The 13,088-nt window shown below is 52.4% G+C and overlaps 1 protein-coding gene across 1 annotated transcript in view; it reads right to left on the bottom strand.

Annotated features, from left to right (window-relative positions):
• Positions 1 to 617, bottom strand: part of ARHGEF18 (Rho/Rac guanine nucleotide exchange factor 18) — an 82,440-nt gene extending 81,823 nt beyond the window's left edge. Inside the window, exon 1 of the mRNA XM_077745720.1 lies at positions 366 to 617. The gene's annotated coding sequence lies outside the window, so the exon portion shown is untranslated. The remainder of the gene's footprint in view (positions 1 to 365) is intronic.
• Positions 618 to 13,088: the final 12,471 nt, after the last annotated feature.

The following is a 13,088-nucleotide window of genomic DNA, read 5'->3' on the forward strand; positions in this document are numbered from 1 at the left end:
CGCATCCAGTTTAGGAAGTGAAGCCTGCCTGGGGCGGGGACTCTGCCCCAGGGAACACCCTCCCTCACCCCTGCCTGTGCCCCCTAAGCAGGCTTTGGCTACAAGGAGGCTCTATCTTCCTATCTTGTCCGCTGCACGTGTCCCTGACCCCAGGCCCCGGGGTGGGGGGTGAACTTTCAGGAGCACAGGCGTCTGCAGAACAGATACGAGGGGCCAACAGTCATCCCCGCCCACTCGGGAAGCAGGCTGGCGGCAAGGGAGGGAACTGGGGGGGGCTATCTGCTGCCCCTCTGGACCCCCCCGCCCCGTTGCCACTCTGTCTCTGTCGGCCGCCTGTCCCCCAGGCCCCCGTGATGGTCACTCACCAGAGACAGGCTTGTCTTCACTGCCGTGGGCACCCGGCCCGGCTACCAGCTCCGTGGCCCCCACGACCCACGGCTGAGACGTCCAGACGGCGCAGGGGGAGCGCTGGCGGGGCCCTCGGGAACCACAGGGTGACCCAACTGTGCCTCGGCTTCCTCTTTCTCAACTGCCCGCCCGCCTGCCCGGTTCCTCGGGCTGAGGTCAGCCCCGGCCAGGTTCTAGAAGCCGGGACCCTCCCCTGCTGCTCAGCTGGTGCTGCCCGAGCAGAGGTGTGGTGGGGAGCGGGGCGGGGAGCCTCGGCACCTTGGCCCCCACCCCAGCGGCTTCCTGTGGGGACATGTGCAGAGGAGGAAGGGGTGCCAGGGCCTCACCCGCGGCACACGGATCACGTGTATCCACAGAGACATGGGCTGTCGGACCCCCAGGGACCCACCCTGGCTCACATGTGGGTACCCATGGGGTTACAGGGGTACAGCGAGGCACCTGGGTCCCCGTGGCATTCTGGTAAATGTGTAACAGCCACGTCTCCCACAGAGAGAGAGAGAGAGAGAGAGGAGCCCTGATGTGTATGCAGCAGGTGCTGACGCCAGTGGTGTAAACACTCCCACGTAGCTGATTTCACACCGACCTGAGGCACCGAGCATGGAGTCTGAGGAAACGCGCAGACACGGCCCCAGCGCGTCACTGGAGTGGGAGCACGAGGTGTCCGCAGAGACACGGCCGCCTCGCACGTGCTTATGTAGATGCCTCTCCAGGTAGACTCGGGCGTGGGGTGTAGACAGAGCAGTGCGCCTGCAGAGACCGCTGGGTGCACGCGGGGCTCACCCAGGCTCTTTTGTTTTCTTTTGAGCCAGTTTTATTTTATTTATTTTATTTTTTATTTTTTAAAAAATTTGCATCCAAGTTAGTTAGCATCGAGTGCAACAATGGTTTCAGGAGTAGATTCCTTGATGCCCCTTCCCCATTTAGCCCCTCCCCCCCACACCCCCTCCAGCAACCCTCTGTTTGTTTTCCGTATTTAAGAGTCTCTTATGTTTCATCCCCCTCCCTGTTTTCATATTATTTTTCCTTCCGTTCCCTTATGTTCATCTGTTTTGTGTCTTAAAGTCCTCATGTGAGTGAAGTCATAGGATATTTCTCTCTCTGATTACTTTCACTTAGCATATTACCAGTTCCATCCGTGTAGTTGCAAATGGCAAGATTTTATTCTTTTTGACTGCTGAGTAATACTCCATTGTGTATATACACACCACATCTTCTTTATCCATTCATCCGTCGGTGGACACGGGCTCTTTCCAGACTTTGGCTATTGCCGATAGCGCTGCTATAAACATTGGGGTGCGTGTGCCCCTTCGGAACAGCACACCTGTATCCCTTGGATAAATACCTAGTGGTGCAATTGCTGAGTCATAGGGTAGTTCGGTTTTTAATTTTTTGAGGAACCTCCATACTGTTTTCCAGAGCGGCTGCACCAGTTTGCGTTCCCACCAGCATGCAGAAGAGATCCTCTCTCTCTGCATCCTCGCCAACACCTGTTGTTGCCTGACTTGTTGATGTTAGCCATTCTGACAGGTGTGAGGTGGTATCTCACTGTGGTTTTGATTTGTATCTCCCTGATGATGAGTGGTGTTGTCATCATGTGTCTTTTTTCATGTGTCTGTTGGCCATCTGGATGTCTTCTTTGGAGAAGTGCCTATTCATGTCTTTTGCCCATTTCTTCACTGGATTATTTGTTTTCTGGGTGTTTAGTTTGATGAGTTCTTTATAGGTTTTGGATACGAACCGTTTATCTGCTATGTCATTTGGAAATATCTTCTCCCATTCTGCCGGTTGCCTTTTAGTTTTGCTAACTGTTCCCTTCACTGTGCAGAAGACTTTTATTTTGTTGAGGTCCCAATAGTTCATTTTTGCTTTTGTTTCCTTGCCTCCGGAGATGTGCTGAGTAAGAAGTTGCTGCGGCTGAGGTCAAAGAGGTTTTTGTCTGCTTTCTCCTGGAGGATTTTGATGGCTTCTGTCTTACATTTAGGTCTCTCGTCTATTTCGAGTTTATTTTTGTGTCTGGTGTTAGAAAGTGGTCCACGTTCATTTTTCTGCATGTTGCTGTCCGGTTTTCCCAGCACCACTTGCTGAAGAGACTGTCTTTATTCCATTGGAGATTCTTTCCTGCTTTGTCAAAGATGAGTTGGTCATACGTAGGTGGGTCCATTTATGGGTTCTCTGTTCTGTCCCATTGATCCGAGTGTCCGTTTTTGTGCCATCACCCAGGCTCTTAATGCTCAGACACCAGAGGGTCCCCGGGCACACGCACAGGTGTGACCACAACATGATGAATGGGGACATGCAGAACCACACGCGGGCACACGGGAGCACACACCTGGAGGCTGGAGGGCGGCCCGTGAGGAGACCGGCTTCCAGAGCCCGTTGTTATGTGTTCCGGAAGTTTGCAGGCTGCCTGTTAACTGCTATTATCCTAACACGTTTAATTATATAAATGTGCAGATAAATAAATCAGGTTAAGAACCAAAGTACCAACTGCTTAAATCCAACACCATGTGCCTGATGCCACTGGACCGTACTCTTAAACATGGTTAAAGTGGTGGTGGTGGGGGCGCCTGGGTGGCGAGGTTCGTTGAGTGTCTGACTCTTGGTTTTGGTGCGGGTCATGATCTCACGGTTCACGGGTTCAAGCCCCACACCAGCTCTGCACTGACAGGTCAGAGCCTGCTTGGGATTCTCTCTCTCTCCCTGTCTCTCTGACCCTCCCTGCTCTCTCTCTCTCTCTCTCAAAATAAATAAATAAATAAATAAATTTTTGAAAAAATGGCTAGAATGGTAAATTTTGTCATGTAGGTTTTGCCATAATAAATGAAGAAATTCAACTGTCCCTAATTATTTCGCCTTGTCATTCTCTCATCCGCGCTCTTGAGGTCGTTTGTGCCCACTGAGCCTGCCTGGTGATGGGTGGGGGGGGAGCTGGAGAATGGTGCACGTGCCCTTGTGCACGTCTTCCCAACGCCGGGTTCCCGGGGCCGGTACCTGGAAATGGGCCCTGGTGAGAAGGGTTGACGCCGCGGGGGACTGGCAAACACAACTCGGCGCCCTCTGGCTGCGAGCTGGCTGTCAGACCCCGACCCGCACGCGGCTGCACACACGTGGACTGGTGGCTCTGCGTGCACGCGCACGTGGCACAGCACACCCGTGGAACCCCTAGAAACATGAAGCCTCAGGGACACCGCCGGCCGGAGGGGCCACATGTGGAGATACTGACACACCACTCACCGTGCGATTTCCCCAAAGCCCAGACACGCAGACCCTGAGCCCCTTCGGCACAAACCCTCCTGACCCAGAACTCCGCGCCCACCACAGCACCGTCCACAGAAACATACAAACGCAGGATGCACACTGAGTCACGTGCACAACACATTCTGTAACCATCGGTTGTTTATTTAATGCAGCATGTATTTATTGAGCGCCTACTGTATGCTGGGTCTTTTTGTAGGCGTGGGATTATGGTGGACAAGGCAGGCACAGCCTTCTGCTCTGGAGCCCTGGAGGCAAACTGTGAACCAGGAAACAGACCCTCCCACCCCCCACCCCCCACTGTAATTTCAGATGGCATTGATCGCCGTGAAAGGAAGCAGACAGGTGATGGGACAGAGGGAAGGTGGGGGAGGTGGCTGCGTGAGCCAGGGGCGTCTGGAAGGCCACGGGAGCTGAGACCCGAGTGACCAGAAGGGGCCGGGCTGTAAAGGAAGACCCGGAGAAAGGATGTTCCCTGCGGCAGGAACCGCTGGTGCAAAGGCTAGGGGGCAGCACTGAGCTTCATGTGTGGGGACTGTCTGGTGGCCCGCGGGAGGCTGGAGAGGGACAGTCACAGAAGGTGAGGCTGACAGCGCTCAGACCCCCCGGGACCGTGGGGCCCAGACCGTAAGCATGACCGATGGGCATCACTGGAGGGGCAGGGAGCCAAGTTTGGGGACAAGAAGGCTCAGAGGGCTCAGGAGCCCCAGAGACCCACACAGACGCCATCACCGTGGTCCCGGGAGGCAAGGTGCGTCTGCTTATTCTGTCCCTGTTTCCCTTCTTCGTCTCCCCGTCTCCCCTGTCTCTTCCCCACCTCCTTTCCTCTCTGTATCTCTTCTTGTCTCTCTGCCTCTTCTTCTGGGCTCCCCGGGCCAGAATTTGAATTCTCTCGGGGCTCCGTCCCTCCCAGCCTCCCTGTCCTGCTCTCTGTCTGTGGTCCAATCACTAGAGAAAGCTCTCCCCACGCCTCCATCCTCACTGCCCGCCTCCCTCTCCTGAGGTCCCTGGTGGCCTCCTGGCCGCTGACCCCTCAGCTGTCCATCCCTGGCTCTCTTCCCCCCACTACCCTGCCTCCCCTCTGCTTGCACTACCCCTTTCTGCTTTCTTTGCTGGTGAAATATACATAATGTAAGACTTACTATGGTATCGGCACAAACACAGCCACAGATCAACGCAACAGGACAGAGAATCCAGAAATGGACCCGCAAGTGTATGGGCAACAATTCTAACCATCTCTAAGTGCACAGTTCGGTGGCATTGAACACACTGTCATTCTTTTGCGACCATCCCCACCATCCGTCTCCAGGATCTTCTCATCTTCCCAAACTGAGACTCTGTCCCCATGAAACACTAACTCGCCACCCCCTCCCCCAGCCCCTGGTGCCTCGTATTTGACTTTCTGTGTTCCTGAATTTGCCTGGCCTGGGTACCTCATGTGAGTGGAGTCAAACACTTTTTGTCTGTTTGTACCTGGTTTATTTCACTGAGCATAATGCCCTCAAAGTTCACCCACGTTGTAGCAAGTGCTAGAATGTCCTTTAAAACCATTTTTTTTTTTAACATTTATTTATTTTTGAGAGACAGAGCATGAGCGGGGGAGGGTCAGGGAGAGGGAGACACAGAATCGGAAACAGTCTCCAGGCTCTGAGCTGTCATCAAAGAGTCCGACGCGGCGCTCGAACTCACAGACCACAAGATCATGACCTGCAATACTGCGTTGTGTGGCTGGACCCATTTTGCTGATCCGTTCAGCTGTCCGTGGACATTTAGGATGTTCCCACTTTTTGACCATTGTGAATAATGATGCTATGAGCATGCGTGTGCGGATATCTGTTTGGATTCCTCAATGACATGAATTCCCCAGTTTTAGGCCTGGGGAAATGAAGGAAATGAACCCATTCAGCTTTTAGCTTTAGGAGATGGCTTTCTTCAGTCGGTAGCTGCTATCACTGCAATGGCCACCAGAGGAGAGTGCTCCCCAGGGCTTCGCTGGACAAGCTAGAACCACAGTAAGCACCCCCCCCTCCCCCCGCAACCAGGCTGGGAATGCAACACTCAATACCCAAGGGGGGGGGGTTGTGCGGCCTGACTTAGTGACGGACTTGGGTGTGGGACACAGGTGGCTGTCTCCCTTTCCTCCTCTCACTCTTGATAAAGATGTGGTTGACCGAGATATTTTCTGTGCTACAGGGAAAGAAAAAATTCCAGATGGGTTAAAGAGCAAATGTAAAAAACAAATAAAACCTCAAAGTAACAGAAATTGTAGAAGGAACTTATAAGCAATTTTTACAAATTTGGGTTGAAAAGCTTTTTTAAAAAAAATTTTTAAACTAAGAAAGGAAGCTCAGAAGGGTTGAACAAAAAGACAGAAATATCTGATTATATATACGTAAACACAAATTTAGGGGAAATTGTTATAAACAAAACCAATAAGTAAAGACCAATTCGTTGTCTGAGAAGGGTTAGTACCTTCATATACAAAAAATTTCTCCACGTTGGTAAGAAAAAGACAAACAACAGAAACAGAAAGCTGAGGAAGCACATGAACAGGTGCCAAAAGCCAAAGAACATATGAAAAAATAGTCCTCAGGAACCCAGGGAGTGTGAGTTTCAGTAAGAATGAGCTGTCACTTCACCACCAAGAGAAAAGAATGAGAATGTATCTGATTATTATCTTTGTGTAGACGAAATTAGTGAAATTCTGTATACTTAATTTATCTATGATTTCCAATATTTTCTAAAATTAAAGTAAAAAATTTCAAGCTGTTGTCCTGCGGCGCCTGGGGGGCTCAGTCGGTTGAACGTCCGACTTCGGCTCAGGTCATGATCTCGTTGTCCGTGGGTTCAAGCCCCGCGTCGGGCTCTGTGCTGACAGCTCGGAACCTGGAGCCTGCTTCGGATTCTGTGTGTCCCTCTCTCTCTGCCCCTCCCCGACTTACGCTCTGTCCCTCTCTCAAAAATAAACATTAAAAAAATGAATAAAATAAAAATTTCAAGCTGTTGTCATAAGACACGTAAAAAAAGTGATAAAAACATAAAAAAATGATAACACTTACTGCCAGCAGAGATGTGGAGAAAAGAGTGCTGGTACGTATTGTCACATACAGATATTCCTCGACTTACAGTGGGGTTACATCCAGGGGTTACATCAACATCGTAAGTTGAAAACATCATAAGTCAAAAGGCAGTTGATACACTTAACCTATCAAATATCACAGCTTGGCTTAGCCTACCTTAAACACACAGAACACTTTCATTGGCCTACACTGGGGCAAAATCATCTAACACCAATCTATTTTATAATAAGACACTCAATAGCTCATATAACTTATTCCATACTGTACTCAACATGAAAACCGGAATGGTTGTTGGTATATCGATTGATTAAGTTTGTGATTTTATGACCGACTGGGAGCCACAGCTCCCGGCCACTGCCTGGCATCATGGCAGGATCGTACCACATGTTGCTAGCCTGGGAACAGATCAAAACTACAAATTCTAAGTAGGTTTCTGCTGGATGCATATCCCTTTCACACCATTGCAAAGCTGAGACATTGTAAGTGGAACCCTTGTTAAGTTAGGGACTGTCTGTATTTGGAAACTCTTCCTCTAACATGTAGAGGCCACAGATGGTCCCAGCCTTCGCAGCCCACGCTCTGTGTCTCCTTGTTTCAGAAGTAGATTCTTAAACTCCAGGATTTGCTTCCCATGTCTCATCACATTTTATGAAAGACCCAAGGAGGAAACTCTCCATGAGGGTCTCATATTCTGAGCATTGGCCTCCCTTTTCTTTCAATGTTTAATTGAGACGTGATTTTCATACAGTGAAATTCAGTCCTTTAAATGTGCAGTACTGTGAGCTTTGGCTAATCCACACAGTCATGTTTCCAGCACTGTAGTCAAGATACAGAACAAACCATGGCCACCCCGAATGTCCTTTTATAAGCGCCCTCTTTCTCTCCCTCTGGGAATTACTGAATTCTTCTCTGTCCCTATAGTACTGTCTTTTCTCCAGACCATCTTATTGATGGACCCATATAGATCTTTAGCCTTTGAGTCTCACTTCTTCCACTCAGCATGATGCATTTCAGATTCATCCACGTTGCTCTGTGTATTTGTTTGTATCACTGCAGAATATTCCGTTACAAGCTATTCCACTGTTGTTTGTCCCCGGATGGTCACGTAGCCTGTATCTGTTATGAGTGGTTATGAGCAACACCGCTGGAAACATTCGTGTGGAGGTTTCGGTGTGAACATGAGGTTTGATTTCCCTTGGGAAAATATCTAGGAGTGGCCTTACTGGGTCCTATGGGAAACGTACATTCGACTCTATGAGAATCATCTGAAGTGTCTTCCAAGGCGGTGTTAAAAACGTACCATTTCAGGGCGCCTGGGTGGCTCAGTCAGTTAAGCATCCAACTTCAGCTCAGGTCATGATCTCACGGTTTGTGGGTTCGAGCCCCACATTGGGCTCTGTGCTGACAGCTCGGAGCCTGGATCCTGCTTCGGATTCTGTGTCTCCTTCTCTCTCTGCCCCTCCCTGACTCATGCTCTGTCTCTGTCTCTCGAAAATACATAAAAATAAACATAAAAAATTCTGCTCTTTCTTTAAAAGGAAGAAAGATGAGGCAGAGGGCCGAGTAAACCGCTCACTTGTGCACCCACAGAGGCCACAGGAGCAGAAATCAGGAAAGCCAGGGGCCCGGAACCTTGGTAGAAACTTTCTAGCACTTGACTCAAAGCATCTAGAACATCCATTGCCATGTGATCGCAACGGCCACCTTCGAGAGACCCACCTGGCTCGTACCCAAATGGTCCCCTTCGGTCCTTTGCCCTGGACCTGTGACTTTCAGGACTGATTCTGTTTTCGTTTGTGGCTGAAGGTAACACGTGGTCAATAAATCACCTCTTCTGCCTGCGTAGCTAAAGAAAAAAATGATGCATTCCTGCAGCAAAGATTGACACCACTCAGTGGTGTCATTTACACATTGTAGCTCTTCTACTGGGTGCGGAGTGGTGACTCATTGTGTCAGGGCCCCTAAGGACATGGAAAACCTGGATGATGGCCCCTGGGGCTTACCCTATCCCTGGATGCCAGGTGCCCTCCGTTGGAATATTCTGTTGGTCCCTTTCAACTGCATAACTGTGTGTGTGCATGGGTGTGTGTGTGTGTGTGTGTGTGTGTGTGTACGTGTGTGTATGTACGGGAAAAAAGCAAGGAGGAGTTTATTAATGCCTCTAATCATTTTTTTAATGTTTATTTTTTAGATAGAGACAGAGTGCGAGCAGGTGGGGGGGGGGCAGAGAGAGAGGGAGACACAGAATCTGAAGCAGCTCCAGGCTCCGAGCTGTCAGCACAGAGCCCGCATGGGACTCGAACCCGTGAACCGTGAGATCATGACCTGAGCCAAAGTCGGACGCTTAAGCAGCCGAGCCATGCAGGCGCCCCTAATCGATTTCTATTTTTAAAGCAACACAGTACCTACCCCCATTGCCAAAATAGACCTACACGCAGGGAGGAGATGGGACTTGTTCTGTCCGAAGGTCCTTAGCACATCCAGAGACTCAGGATCGCCAGATAAAATACAGGCAGCTGCGCCTCTTGCGTTTTTATTCGCTAATTGTGGGGGCCCTGCTTAGGGATCCTTGGCGGCAGCGCCCAAGCCCCTGGGGGCTGGTTTCCCAGGTTCAGACAGCAGCCAAAGTGCAGGAGGCAGGCCTTCTTTCTCTTGGCCTCTCCGTGTCGGGGACCTGCCTCTTCCGCGGCTGCTGAGCCCCCAGAGAACCCACAGGGGGTTCAGAAGCTCGAACAGGAAAACCGCATCTTAATATAACCCAAGAAGCCAACGTTCTCATGAGATGCCCACAGAAACACGGCTGCTTCCTTACATATTTCCAGTCGCAAGATGCATCTGGAAGCGGCTCGCGGGGCTGGTTAATCACAAGGGAGGGGTCCCTGCTCTCTGGGAACTTTCCAGACGGCTTATTTCTCTCCTGAAATCTTCACGGCCATGCAGGGAAATGGGTTCCGTTGGTCCCATTTCGCAGCCGAGGAAGCTGGGGGCTCAGTGAGGTGAGGTTCTGTGTCACACGGCCCTCCCCCCGCCTGTTCCCCCAGGGGCAGCGGTGTGCAGAAACCTCTAGAACATCTGCCTGGTTAAGGACATGTCGAGAGGGACAGACCCCGGGCAGCTGCGTCAGCCGGGCGCCATCCGCGCACCTCTGTGGCCGGCCCTGCCTGTCTCTGCTAGTGGCCGGGACTCACGTGGCTCGTGCAGTGGACGCCCCCCGACCCCCTGCAGAGCCCAAGGGAGACACGTCAGGGGACACAGTGCCACCCCCAGGGGTTCCTTTGCCCCCATTGCGTTCTTCATGCTCCTCCTCCAGGCCAGGGAGGGCGCTGAGACCCTGTTGTCCTTCACCAGGGTCTCCCTCTCTTGGCCCCCAGTCTGGTAGCTTCTTCTTCCAGCCAAAGCTCCCTCTGGGGACTTGCCTAGGATGGGGGGGGCATTCTTAGCTGCTGGGTGGGGTACACAGGGGCTGGCGCCAAATGATGCCTTCTAATGATCAGAGTCATCAGCAGTGAGAGGTAGTGAGCACCCTGACACCAGGGTCATCCAAGGCTCCTGTTAGTGAGAGTCAGGCTTTTCTTCTTCTTTTTAAAAAACGTTTTTTTTTTCTTTTAACAATTATATATTGTTGAGAGAGAGAGAGAGAGAGAGAAAGAGAGAGAGAGAGAACACGAGTAGGGGAGGGGCAGAGAGAGAGACATAGAATCCAGAGCAGGCTCAAGGGTCTGGCCTGTCAGCACAGAGCCAGATACAAGGCTCAAACCCACGAACCATAAGATCATGACCTGAGCCGAAGCTGGACGCCCAACCAAATGAGCCACCGAAGCGCCCCGGGAGAGTCAGGCTTTATCTTTTATTGATTTACTTTTTATTTAAAAAAATTATTTAAAAAATGTTTATTTATTTTTGAAAGTGAGAGAGAGAAAGCGAACATGAGCAGGCGAGGGGCAGAGAGAGAGAGGGGGACAGAGGATCCGAAGTGGGATCCGTGCCGGCAGCACAGAGCTCGATCCGGTGCTCAAACTCACGAACCATGAGACCATGACCTGAGCCGAAGTCGGATGCTTAAGCGCCTAAACCACCCAGGCACCCAGGCTTTTAACTTTTAGACTCTAATTCTGCCCTGGGCACCACAGAGAAAGTTTGAATCGTGTCTTGGCCGAGATCGCAGAAGGGGCGATCACTTCTGTCCACCCCCAGTGCGAGCCATGAAGGACTGCTAGTAGGTGCTGGTAACCACCCAGCCCCTCAGCCGTGGAACCTGCTGGGACAGTCACGGTCAGATGAAACCCGCCTCCCTGCACCAGACAGCACCTGCTATCTGTTCCGCATCTGTTTGGGACCACACACCGTGCCAGGCGTGGGAAGCGGCTGCAGAGCTCAGGTCGACCCGGAGGCAGACAAAAAGGTAAGTACAAAGCAGTATGGTCTGTGCTCCCTGGGGCAGGGGGGCCCAGGTGAACTTGGACTTGGAGTCCGGGAGGGCTTCCAGGAAGTGATGCCCAGTAGACACCTGAAAGACAGGTGAGGCCGGGGGACCAGGGCTGTAGTGGGGAGGGAAAGTGANGTTGAGAAAGAACTTTAGGTTTTGCTCCAAGGGCAACGAGGAGCCCTGAGAGGCTGTCTGCAGGGGGAGGTGCCCCGCGGGAGGCCCCAGGGTCAGCACTCGGGAGGTAGGGCCTCAACGTCTGCTCATGTATGGGTGTAACGTCTCTGCCTGCTTCCCGACATGATTCCACTGTCATTTCCTGTGCCTGGAACCTTCCAACAGCCACTCTGGTGACCTGGAAGGAAGAGGCCTGGGAAGAAGCCCCCCAACCCAGCAGCTGGCCCACAAGGCAGGGCTGCCCCCAGATGCTCTTCCTTTTCCTCCAGGGGAGCCTGCGTCAGGGCGTCTGGGAATCCTGGAGGAAGGGCAGGGGGGCTCGGCCGTGGGGGCCTCTCTTCGCAGGCCCTCAGGGACTCAGGGGTCTCGGAATCCCAGGTCCAGGTGAGGGGGGGGCACCTGGTCACGTCTGCCTGTGTCTGTGTTCCTTCATTTATTCTCACAGCGACAACTGCAGAGGGAGTGTGAGCTGACCTTGAAGCACCCCTCCCCCCATCCCCCTGCAGCTGGCGCCTTCTCCTGCATTCAGCCTCTGCTCAAACAGCACCTGCCTGGGGATCTCTGCCTCACCCCCCACCCCCCACTCTGCAAACCTCCCTTGGTGTTCTTTCCTCCACTGTCTGCACTTCCTTGCTGTTCTCTGAAGTCCTTTCGCGGTTCACACGCATTGATCTGCCTCCTGCATTTGAACGCAGATTTTGGGAGAGCAGGGCTTTTTGTCTATTTCCTTTGCCAGTAGGCACCTAGTAGGTCCTCAATAAACACTTGCTGAGAGGAGAAAGCCCTTGCCCCCAGAGAGACCACAAGGGAGTGAGGGACAAATGGGCTGATCATAGCGACAACAATGTCTAACATTGACTCAACCTTTAAGGCATAGTCAGGAGACCCCTACTGTGCATTCCCCAGCAGAGAATGAAGCTCACAGACATCCCTGTCTTCTGGGTTGGCCTTTTCGAGTGGCAGGGGATGGAAAATAAAAATAAAGACCTGAAGGAGGTAAAGGAGTGAGCTGTGGGAATAGCAGGGGGAAGAGCAGTTTGGACAGATGGAACAGCACGTGCAAAGGTCCTGGGGTAGCACCCTGCCTGGCATGTTGCAGGAACAGGGAGGTTCGTGTGGCTGGAGCAGAGTGGGTGAGGGGAGGGAGGGACCTGACTCCCCTTTAGAGGCCAGTGGGGGGAAGACAGATGGTGGGGATGCAGGTGGGAGTAGAGAGACCAGGGGAAGGCGTGGGAGCTGGGGGGGGGGCTTACAGATGAGGCAGCAGGAGGGGGAAGGCAGTTGAATTTGGGGTATATTTTGCAGACTGGGCATGTGGTGGGATTTGAGACTGAGTAGCGTGGAAGACTGGACAGACTGTGTGGCAAGAGAAAGCTTGTGGGTGAGGATGCCCCGAGGGTTTTGGCCTGAGCACCCGGGAGGGGAGTGCTGGAGACGATGGAGAGGTGGGGGAATGGGGGGGGGTGTCAGATGCTGGGCATCACCTGCCTGTTGGGCGGAGAGGTGTCAGGAGCTGGAGATCCAGGGAGGGACCTGGAAGTGTCCCCCTGGGACGCATTAGCCCCAGTGAGTCCTCCTGGCTTCTTCTCATTACTTTGGGGGTAAATACCTTGTGGGGCAAGTGTGGGGGGAAGGAAAGAGGGGTGCAGAGGGGTGTGCGTGCCCCTGAGCTTGGCTCACTCTGAGGCCACCTTTTCTGACTCCCTAGTCTGAGTGGGAGTCCCCACCCCCACCCCACGCCCCCA

The sequence above is a fragment of the Crocuta crocuta genome, unplaced genomic scaffold, assembly GCF_008692635.1.
Source record: "Crocuta crocuta isolate KB4526 unplaced genomic scaffold, BGI_CrCroc_1.0 scaffold650, whole genome shotgun sequence".
NCBI lineage: Eukaryota > Metazoa > Chordata > Mammalia > Carnivora > Hyaenidae > Crocuta > Crocuta crocuta.